This window comes from Hevea brasiliensis, chromosome 13, assembly GCF_030052815.1.
Source record: "Hevea brasiliensis isolate MT/VB/25A 57/8 chromosome 13, ASM3005281v1, whole genome shotgun sequence".
In the NCBI taxonomy this organism is placed as follows: Eukaryota; Viridiplantae; Streptophyta; class Magnoliopsida; order Malpighiales; family Euphorbiaceae; genus Hevea; species Hevea brasiliensis.
The window spans coordinates 61121739-61133488 of NC_079505.1; the positions used below are offsets into that span (position 1 = coordinate 61121739).

The 11750-nt window shown below is 33.1% G+C and overlaps 1 long non-coding RNA gene and 1 pseudogene across 1 annotated transcript; both read left to right on the forward strand.

The window, feature by feature from the left end:
- The first annotated feature begins 6170 nt into the window (after positions 1–6170).
- Positions 6171–8228, forward strand: LOC110637339 (S-adenosylmethionine decarboxylase proenzyme-like; annotated as a pseudogene).
- A 559-nt stretch (positions 8229–8787) lies between these two features.
- On the forward strand, positions 8788–9829 carry LOC131171884 (uncharacterized). The gene is made up of 2 exons (XR_009142547.1): positions 8788–9083; positions 9251–9829. It is a non-coding gene; the product is annotated as an uncharacterized LOC131171884 (long non-coding RNA).
- Positions 9830–11750: the final 1921 nt, after the last annotated feature.

Sequence of the window (11750 nt, forward strand, 5' to 3'; positions counted from 1 at the left end):
TACTTCTTTCTGAATTCTGTAAGGAAGAAGTCCCATGTTATCTGATCTGGCTGTACCTCACTGGATACTGTGTCCCACCACTGATATGCATTATCTTGGAGCAGAGACACAATACCCTTCATGTTTTGCTCTGGAGTGCAGTGGAGTTGCTTCAATACCCTTTCGGTTTTATCCAATCAGTTCTCAGCTGCCACGGGGTCATCTTCTTTCTTTCCCAGAAAATCCATAGCCCCAAATTTTTTAATCTTCTCCAGATGGCACTTCTGCGGTAGAGGTGGTATCGGTGGCATAACTCCAGCCATTTGTCTGAAAAACTTGGCCATTTGCTGAAACATGCCCTGTGGAGGCTGTGCAGGTGCCTCTTGTACTGGTGGAGCAGGTTCCCCCCTGCCTCCAGCTTCTGCCATGGGTGGAGCATGACTCTTCACCTCTTCATCAAATGCTCTCTGTGAGGTTGAGTCCATATCCTAACCAAAACAATTAAAGACAAACAGATTTGGATTAGTGTCACCTCAACTCTTACAAATGTAATACAATGATATGCACTCTATCTAGACCCAGAAACGCCTAAACCATGCTTTGATACCAATTGTAATGGTTAGGCTCCAACCACTAGAGAAATTGTCCGCTTTGGCTGTAAGCCTCATGGTTTTGTCCCATAGGTGGAATGAAGAACTTCCCAGGATGTCACCCATCCTAGGATTTCTCTCAAGCGAGCACGCTTAACCCTAGAGTTTTTCTAACTCTCCAAGTCATTCCACCAAAAGGCGCATCCAGTGATTAGTTTCCCTCATTTTATATATCATTACTTTCCACTCCCATTCCGATATGGGATGTGTTTCCCATCTTTTAGAGAGCTTTTCGCCTCGTCCGACAGAATCACTAGGGCACTGCAAGCATAACAGAATGGCCATAGACCATAATATTATAAAATGGCACTAAATGCCATAAATCATGGAATGGTATAAAACCATATGCAGTACTGCTATCAGAACCCTATTGGCATGTCAACCTATCCAAACAAATCATACTAGGCATACTAGGGTATATTACAAAGTTAATTGTGTAATTCATTGTATTTGATATTTAAGAGTTACTATCCACCTTACTAGTCAACCAAAATGTTGACTTTTTCATAAACAATAGGTATGTTAGTTCTAATGACACCAACATACCACATTTTGAATTCTACAATTGTTGGCATTTATTGCAAATTTCTTTTCAAAGCTCATCAATGATTATTTCAAATTTTCAGATTTCATAGCTTATGATTACTATTCCATTGGATATTTCTACAATAGAAATTTGACTACACTCTCTTCATCAAAGTTGCTGTTTATTGTGTCTTCTTTAATTCTCTTTTTCAATAACTCCATTTGGAGTTTTATAGCTCAAGTTATGCCATTTTTCCCATGGCTGGCCGGATTGGCCATTACCCAAAATTTCTAGGCAGAAATTGGTTCTAGCAGTTTTAGTATCCTGATTTTGGTGGACTATTTCATTAGGTTATGGTCAGAATTTGAGTTTATTTTCTTCATGAAAGTTGTTCAAAATTGTCTAAGCTTTTCATTTATATAAAATCAGGTCAATTGGACATTTTTACATTGAGTTATGACTATTTGAACAAATACTGTTCATTTGCTTATTTTCCAGGGCCAGCATGTCAGTCGCCCGGATTGAGGCAGTTTTTAGGTCAACTTAAGTTAGTTTTCTAGGTAGGGTTTCTTCACAAAAAATGTGGCTTAAGGTCTTCAATTTCATCTCCAATTGGCCTTATACCAATTGGAGTAACATAGCTCAAGTTATAACCCCATGAACACACAGAACTCAAAGGGTCCAAAATCCAAACAATGAGGCAGCACACCACTTTCAATTTCAATGTCACAATTGCTTCCAATTTAAGGTTAAACTTCATCAAATGGTCACTAATTGACCATTAGAATGTTCATTCACTATTACATGAGCAAAACCCTAATTTTGCTCAAAACCCTAATTCCCAAATTCCAATTCTTGCACTAAACTTACAATTCAATGTTTTAATTACTCAATTCATGTCAAGGGGTCATCAACTTCCATATACAATTCAACTAAATCATTAAAACCCTAACCTATACAAGGCTGCTGAAATTTCAAGGTAATCAAACATGCATATTTCTTTATCATTCCTTCAATTCCTAACCTAATTCAAGGTTAATCCAAGAACATAAAGAGAGAGGTAAGAAAATTGGGCACTAACCTTATGTGAAGACTTTCTAATGCTTCAAAGTTCACTTTCCTTGGTTTTCTTGGCTACCAAACACCTTCCCAAGAGGAGTTGACAAGTTTTAGTGAAGAGAATTAGGGATTTTATGGTGATTTAGGTGGGAATTGAAGCTTGAGACAAGAGCTTCAATGGAGTTTCTAGAGAGAGAGGTTCGGCCTACAAAGGAAGAAGATGATGGCTGTTTGGTTTTTAATTTTTATCTCTTTTTATTTGTTTTATAAGATTTTGTTGCATTTTGATTGGTTGGGATTTTTAATTGCATCATGCATATGTCATAAATCCTATTTAATTTCATTTTTATTTTTCTTTTCCTTTCTTCTTTCTTTACTCATTTTTAATAAATTTTTTATCAATATTTATTCATATTTTATGTCATAAATCTCACTTACTTAAATGGACAAGTTGGTCAAAAATCATCTCTGAAGGCGAAATGACCAAAATGCCCTCCGTTTAGCTTAGCGAGCTAAAATAGTCTGTACCGATTGATTTAATTTTCTTTGTATTTTCTTAGCAATTTATTTTCATCGAAGCCTCAATAACTCTTCACTGGAGTCCCAGAAATTATTTACAGCGTTTCCCACAGGTTTAGGGTTACTAGCTATCTTTACAGTAGCTTCCCATTAGGTCACCCATCGCTGGAGCTACGGCTCATTTAATCTTATTGTATTTTATTTTTAAAATTTTTTCTAAATTTTTCTTATCATTATTTGATTTATTTATGACTCCTCACTCTAATTTAAATATAGTTTCAGACATTCTGGCTGTCTGGACTGACATTAGTCACTAGAACAGTAGAATGTACGGATTAGCTAAAGTGAGGGGGTTACACCACCATCTTAATCTAGGGAGTTAGGCCCTCAAATGCTGACCCTCTAGCTTGTCCACACAAGCTCCATGATCATGGCACCTCAATCCAAGCAAAACTCTCCAGCTTTCTTTCAAAGTAATCCAGCCAAATACAAGGAAAGATGAAGGAAAGGTGCTTTCTTGGTTAAAGGGTATGGAAGTAATGAGAAACAACTTTCTCAAGCTTAATTCAAGACTCCAATACTTGGATTTGTCCTGAATTTTGGCTTAGGAAGAAGAACAGAACACTTTCTCTTTTAGGGAAGAAAAATGGACAGGAGAATAGGTTGGAAGAAGATGACAATTCTTCTTCATTTATCTCTTACAATTTCTTAATTAAATTCAGGGAGACAAATGTCAACTTTTGATTCAATGATCAAATGAGCTTTCAACTTCTCATTGGTCCCTTTGTCCATCCTTAATCTTAATTAAGAAAAGTAACTTAATTAATTAGTATTCATAATACTAATTAATTATGCTTAAGCCTCCATATTTGACTAAGTCTCATTTTATCCATGTAGGCATTTGATCAAGTCAACCTTTGACATGTCATATGGTCAAACTTTGAAAAGTCATACTTTCCATAAAATTTTGACCAAGTCCATAATCTTTTTCTTCCTTTAAAATTAGTTCTTCAAGTTTATATTTAAACACTTTAAATACCAACTTGAATACTTCTATAGATTAATTTAGTTTCAAGTCATGCTAGAGACTTTATAATCTAATTACAAACTAAATTTGTTAATTCAATTAATTAATTAATTAATTTAATTAATTAATTAAATTAATCATGCTTTGATCATGGAACTCTTATGTGTGTGACTTGTTAGGTTCATTACTAATTAACAATGAGAATAATATTAATTCTTTAATATTATTTGAACCATTCCAAACTTAAATGAAATTCTCCTATCACTAAGTTCTCATAAGTGATAGTTGACATCTAGCATTATGTGCTATGACTACCCAATTATTGATGAATTGATTCCCCAATTCATGAACCTTAATCATATATACTATGTACTAGAATATCTCAATTACAAAATTTCTATTCTAGCTAGAGTCATGGTTTATGTCAAACTCTTGCGCTTAGAATCATATGTCCTTCAATTAATTCTAATTCTTGACTAACGAACTTTCCCATAAGAAACTCTTTTCTGGTCAAGTCTTACTGTTCTGGCCAAAAACTTGATTTATCAAGAATAATTAAATGGACATAGGACTTTATCCCTATTTACTTAGAGTAATGGATCTCATTTTGGCTAACACCTCCCTTCATATATGACTGACCGGAGCTAACACATGCCCATATACTCATATATAGTACAAGTATGAAAGCAGTATCAAACTCAGACTACCCATATACAAGATAATTGTGTTATCTTAGGTCTAGGGATTATATGCACTAGTATGATCTAGATGACTTTGTATTGACAAGAGCAAACTCCATGTACAAGTCATCTTGTATCACTGGTTCAGCCTACTTATCATATAAGTGCTCATTATGTTTGTTATATGATATGAGACTCACCATTCCATCTCATTAATATCCCATACTAATCATGGAAATAAACACAATGACAATATAATCGGATAAATCATTCCCAATGAGATATCCTCGATTGTGAACCGAATTTATAACATATGTACTAGAATATCCCATCATTCATATTCTTAACACTTAAGAATGGAACATCTAACATAATATTAATGGATTTATTCAATTAAACATAAACCATTTATATTAATTGAAAATAGTCATGCCATTAGGGAGAATTATGTTTACATTGTACAATACAAAGGCATTGCTCTAAGTCATACCACTAACGGCTGTATGAGTAAATGTTTAGAAAGCCCGCATAATCAGTGTTATTAAACTCGATCTAGAGGTTTACCTGATGAAGTGACCAAGTAAATAAGTTTGTAGTTCAATTAATAAATTAATGATTCAACTAGTAAATTATTAAAAATTAAATAAATATATAAATTAATTAAATATAACTCTTATTAATATAAATAAATATAATTAATTAAATTTTAATTATTTAAGATAAAATTTATATCTAATAAATTTTAATTGTGTTTTTAAATTTTATATAAAAGTATTTAAGTAATATAAAACATAAAAATTTCTATAAATGTATATATATTTTTAATATTTATGAAATATTAAGTATATATTAAAAAAATATATTGAAATAAAAAACACATAATTACTAAACTAATTCAATTGATTTTGATTTTAAAGACTCTTTAAGAAATTTTGAGTTTAATTTTTTATACTAAAAATAAAAAAAAAATTATTGAATAATTGAACCAGTCGAATCAATCAGGTACACTAATTCATTGGTTCAACTATCAAATTAATCAAATTACACTAAATTATTTTTTTATTTAATTTAATTACAAACTTAAATCAATTTAAAGATTAATTCATCAATTCAAATTTGATCCGAGTTTAATAATAATATACAAAACCTCATATGCCAAGGAAACAAAATGCAGAGACCCTAATTTTGGTCATCACTTGAAATTTTTTCGTTACTTTAATTACATAAATTCAATATAATTATTATAATATTATTTTTTTTCCTAACTTCAATCCTCAAGTTGGATTTGAAATAGCGAAAAACCTGCGTGGCACTAAATTATGGAGTTATGGCTCCTTTGAGCAAAAGCATACACGTGCGTAAAAACGCGTGGGATAAGTAAGTAATTAGCATAGTGGCCCCCTTAATTTGGATTTCTCCAGAATTTGGGCTATCTGCCCGACGTGCCCAGCTTTTAGCTCACTGCGCCGCCGTGTGGTAATTTACACGCACGCACAATATCTACAAAACAGTCATTTTCTACGAGCAGTCCGGATTTTTTTACTAACGGCAATCTCTAGCCTTGTTCGCCTTTTTGTCGTCTATAAATGCACAGCTTTCCGCTCTCCCTCAAATAGAAGTCAACCCGTCTTTTACTCTGTGTTTCTTCCTCGGAATCACTTTTTTGCTTTCGTCCTTTTCTTCACTTTTGGGACTTCACCTCTGCCCTTCTTTTTTTTCTTAAGGTTCTTTTCTTCACTTTTGGGACTTTCCCTCTGCCCTTCTTTTTTTTTTCTTCAGGTTTTTCTTAGAGACTAGAATCATATTCATCCATAATATTCAGAGAATTATATGTGGGAATTGTATTTTGTTACTGGGTATTATATGGCTTTGCATGCATTGATTTATTTCTGTTGAATCTTTTGATTTAGCGTTCCAATAAGTGAGATTGATCGAAAAATTTTATTTTTTCTTATTGGGTTAAAGAAAATTGTGGATGTTGTAATGGAGACGAAAGGTGGCAAGAAGTCTAGTAGCAGTAATTCTTCCGTTCAATACAAAGTTCCGCCGCGCTACAGCATTGAAGACGTCCTTCCAAACGGTGGAATCGAGAAGTTCCGATCTGCTGCTTACTCCAACGTAAATATCATCAAGTTCCGAAGCTAAGAAAGAAAAAAAAAAATTGTTCTTTTATTGCTAGATGAAATTGTTTGATATTTGTTCTCTTTGTTGCAGTGCGTGAGGAAGCCATCCTGATACGATCCCAGAAGAAAAGAAAAAGAAAATGCCTCCTTCGGTAGACTAGGATTTCCCATTTTCTTATTCTATTGTCAATTGTTCCCTCTCATTGACATCTGAACCAAGGCTCGAAGCAATCCTTTCGAAGGCAACACACAAAACTAAGCACAGTAATACTTCAGCCGTGAAAAAATTCTCACTAGGCCATGGGCAATGACTCACCACGGCCTCCCTCCTCGATTGGAATTGAAGGCTTTGAAAAACGCCTTGAAATCATCTTCACTGAATCACCAATTTTCAAGAATCCTACAGTGACAGGCCTACGCTCCTTGACTTGGTCCCAACTGGACTCAATCCTCGAGCCCGCTTGTAGCAGCATCGTAGCACAGCTCTCCAACACTGAGTTGGACTCCTACATCCTCTTCGAGTCGACCTGTTCATTTTGCCATTGAAAATAGTAATCAAAACTTGCGAAATTACAAATCTGCTCTTATCCATTGAACAGATTCTGAAACTCGCTGAATCGCTGTCACTCATTGCATCTGACGTTAAATACTCTAGAGGCAACTTCATTTTCCCAAATTACCAACCTGCCCCTGACCGGAGCTTCTCCAAAGAGGGTTCTGCTTTGAAAGAGTTCTTCGAGTGTTTAAACGCTGAGGCCTATGTCCTCCTTGGTAATCCAAATCACAAATGGCACATTTATTCTGCTTCAAGGAAAGATCGGACGGATATGATCACTGTTGAGATGTGCCAGACTTCGTTGGACCAAAAGAAAGCGGCCGTGTTTTTTAAGAGATTGGCGGATTATTCGGCTAAGGATTTGAGCAGAAATTCCGGCATATCTGAAATTTTACGGAGTCACGTGATATGCGACTTTGTCTTTGACCCTTGTAGGCATTCAATGAATGGGATTCGTGGTTGAGGATTCTCAACGGTGCACGTGACCCTGGAGGATGGTTTCAGTTACGCTAGCTACTAGGCCATGGGGTTCGACCCTAGCGAGGTTAGGTTGAACTCACTAGCCAACAGGGTGCTCAGATGTTTTGGACCCGGTGAGTTTTATGTTGCGATCACGTGCCATTGTAGCGGGGTCCAGGGTTGGGCCGTGGAGTGCGGGGACGTGGATGGGTGCTGGTGTCGGATGGTGGTGACGCAGGAGCTAGAAAGTGGTAGTGGCTGTGTGGTATATAGGAGTTATGATAAGAAAGAGAAAGGGCATGTAGTAGTGGCAAGTCCTGCTAAGGTGTCTATGCAGTGCTGGAAGGAGGTGGCGGAAGAGAAGGAGGATGTGGTGGTTGGTGGTGGTGGAGTGGTGGTTTGTCCGTAATTGAGTCCAGGCAAGAGTGAGTGTCAGTTTTTATGCAGTCAGATTGATGGGATTGTCGTTTACTTATAGGAAGAGTTCAAAATTGTTAAGGTTTGGTTCGTTTGTTTGCTTGTTTTTAAAATAATGGACTATTTGGTCTTAGTGTAGTCTTTGGTGTTTCTATGAAATGTTTTTTTTTTGGAAGAAGGATATTTGTCGGCGTTGATTTGAAACTGTTGTCAGAATTTAATTTCTATTTATTGACGTAGACTCCGTCGAAATGCTTTTATTTCTTGTGAATTGTAAATTTTTTTTATAATTGATTTATTATAAATTTAAAATATAATATATATAATAAAATTTATATTTAATAATAAATTAAAGTTAAAAATATTTTTTTATTGTAAATTTAATACATAATATATATAATAATTTAACATATATATATATATATATATATATATATATATATATATAATGTTGGTTGGGTTTGAATGTGAGATTTTGCAATTTTAAAATGTCATCAGTAAATTTATCTTATTTCAAAATCTATTCTAAATAAATAAATGTATAATGATATAAAATTATTTAAATTGAATGTATTTTAAAATCAAACATAAATTATTCCAAACAAGGTATAATAAAAATTAACATAACGAATAGAAATGGCCAACCTTACTATTAGGACAAAATGAATGGATGATAATATTGGAAAAATATTTTAAGTATACTAATTTTAAAGGATTAAATTCTTATTTAAAATTAAAATTTATATATTTTAATTATAAAAATATTAAAAATAATTATTTAAATTACTTTTTTTAATATATATATTTTAAATAATAAAAACATCATAACGCCAATACCAAATACGATTATGGATGGAGGAAAACCAGATATTTGGAAATGAGAAGGTTTTGTTTTATTATAAATTGGGATAAGATAAGATACAAATTAGGTGTGGGTAGAAGAAACCTCTCTCCCTTTCTCTTCATAAATCACATTTCTCTCTTATGGTTCTCTCTTCTGTTGAGGTTTCTTCAAAGCAGTGCAGTTCGGGGAAGGGGTTCTGGCCGTTTTGCCGTCGACCCTCCTCCCTCCCCTTTTCTTTAGAAAGGTTTTTTTTTTTTTTTTTTTAGTTCTTAGATGGGTTTCTTTTCATTTTTTTTTTTTTTTTTAGTCTCCAATATGGAGTCATAGTGCCCCTCTTGTAGGTGGGGCTTTTGTTGGGTTTCTATGGGAGCTTCCATATTGTAATTGACTCCCTTGCTTTGTGTTGTGAAGCTCTTCGGAGCACTGTAGGTTGGCAGATTCGAAGGTGGGCACCATATGGGTCACCTATGCCTAACCATTTTCCGGTTCGTCCGAACATGGTCCAAGTCCCTGCTCTTATTTGGTGGTTGCTGCAGTTTCCCGTTCTCCATATGGGTTTGAAAGGGCGAGCATGAAGGCTTTTGGGTCAAGTGGGTGCTCATGCACTCCATTTGATGTTGATATGTATCTCCCTGCATGTAATTTTTTCAAGTTACCTTACTGTTTCTCCTTCAAAAGCTTGTGTTGCTGGTGAAAAGTCGGCGACTATGATTGATGAATCAAGAAGGTTGTTGATGAAAATGGCCTCTGGGTTAACCCTGTTAGTCTAAGGATTCCTGTTCCATTGGATTTAGGCTTCTGAGCTTGGGTTGAAATTAATGTGATTCTATATTTTTGGTGGACTTGACTCTGTAAGTTTATTTTATCAATGAAATATCTATGCTGGTTAAAAAGGTAGGTGTGGGTAGGACAAAGGGCTGGCTAAAGATTTTATTTTTCTTAATTTTTTAGTTATTTTTCTAGTCAATAAAGGTGATTATTTTAGATTGATGATTTTTTTTCCTATGAATTTGCATATTTCTCTCTTTCATTGCTAGAGACTTATATAGCTTTTATTTCTATCACTTTCGTGGGATTTCTCAATTTACGCTTATAATTTCTCGAAAATTTTTTATTCAGCTTATTTGATAAATAAAATAAATAATTTTGAAGAATTTTACATCAGCCTATTTTTTATGGACAAGTTAATTTTCAAGCAATCATGCAGATGTATACTCACATTGTGGGAGGCTCCGCCTCCCCCATTTTTTTTTAAATATTAGATATAAAATTTTATTATTTTTATATTTATTTTAATTATTAAACATCTTAATTTTAATGACTAATTTTATTATTTGTCTCTAGAAATTTCTCTTCAAGTTAAAAAAAAATAATAAGTTTATCAAATTTAATATTTAAAATCAATTTTACCATATTAAAGTCAAAAAAAATTTTATTTTTTCATAAATATTTATCTCCATTTATTTTATCCCTATAGAATAAAAATTTTTAATTAATAGATTTATTAAAATAATTATAAATTATTATTTTAAAGTATTAATTAGTTTTAAAATATTTTTATACATAATTAAATTCTTGAAATTAAATTAATTTAATTTTTTATGACACTTCAACTTTTTAACTTTTAAATCATAAATTAAATTCTTTTAAATTAGTCTCCAAACCATGATTAAAAAAAATACTATAATAAATATTAATTATGATTTATAAATTTTTTTGCCATTATTTACCTTAACAAAATATATAATTTATAAAGAAAAACTGTTAATTATTGTTTAGTAAAAATATAATTTAAAATTTTTTATTAATTATAATAATTATATGAATATTTAACTTTTAGTCTCCTTTATTTTTAATTCTGCATCTGTCCTGCAACTATGAAAACCAAATTAAATGAGCTTGTATTATACTTACCAATTTGTAAATGATAGAGAATTTTTTATCTGGAGATCAATGTTATTATTATCTGTTTACAGTATTTTTTATATTCAAAATTAAATAAAAAAATTTGTATTTATATTCTTCTAATTTTTATAAGGGATCTATCTGGGATTATACTTTTCACATTTAACTTGTTTTCCAAAGTTTTGTTGATTAATATAAATTTATGATTTTTATTCATAAAAAAATAAATCTATGACTTTTGAATTTTATCTTATCCATACTTTGATTATATTAATAAAATCTCTTTATTTAAAAGGCAAAAGAAAAAGCAGGTGGGTGGGAAAGTGCAGTTGGTAGCCACATGGCCTGTCACGACCCAACCTATGGGCCGGACCGGCACTAGGACCTGGGCCAGCCTAAAGCCCCCGAGGCCCGTAGTAAGCCTAATTATTCATTTATTTATCTCTAAGGCCCATTTGGACCCAATTTCAAGAAATCAACCGGACAGAGTCCGGCCATAAAGTGGACCTTTCAACGGGGAGTTTTTTACTCACCCGACCTGTAAACAAAATATATCATCAATTGGGGAGCTCAGCTCACCCTCCACATACTCAAATCAACGTAAAGATAAATGGGAGCTCAGCTCCCTCATCCAGTCCATCAAACATGCATATAATAATTTTACAGGTCCACATAACAATTTATATTACAGACCCAAATCATTTAAACATTTCTAACACATGCGAAATTTCTAGGAGTAAATAAAATTACACAAATATTGATAAACAACCTGCGAAGGAGAAAAGTAGGTTAACCACAATAAAATCCTCCTTTAGCCTGAAAAAATATTGAACAGGAGTGAGCGTTCGACTCAGAGAGTAAAATATCAATTTTAACCATAATCTCTATAACTATCTAAAATTAATGCACCCTGTAGAGTGAAATGCAACACCAGCAATAATTTCACATCATAACATCAAAAGGTAATTTGGAGCACTCACATATCCAATAATATCAATCATAATAT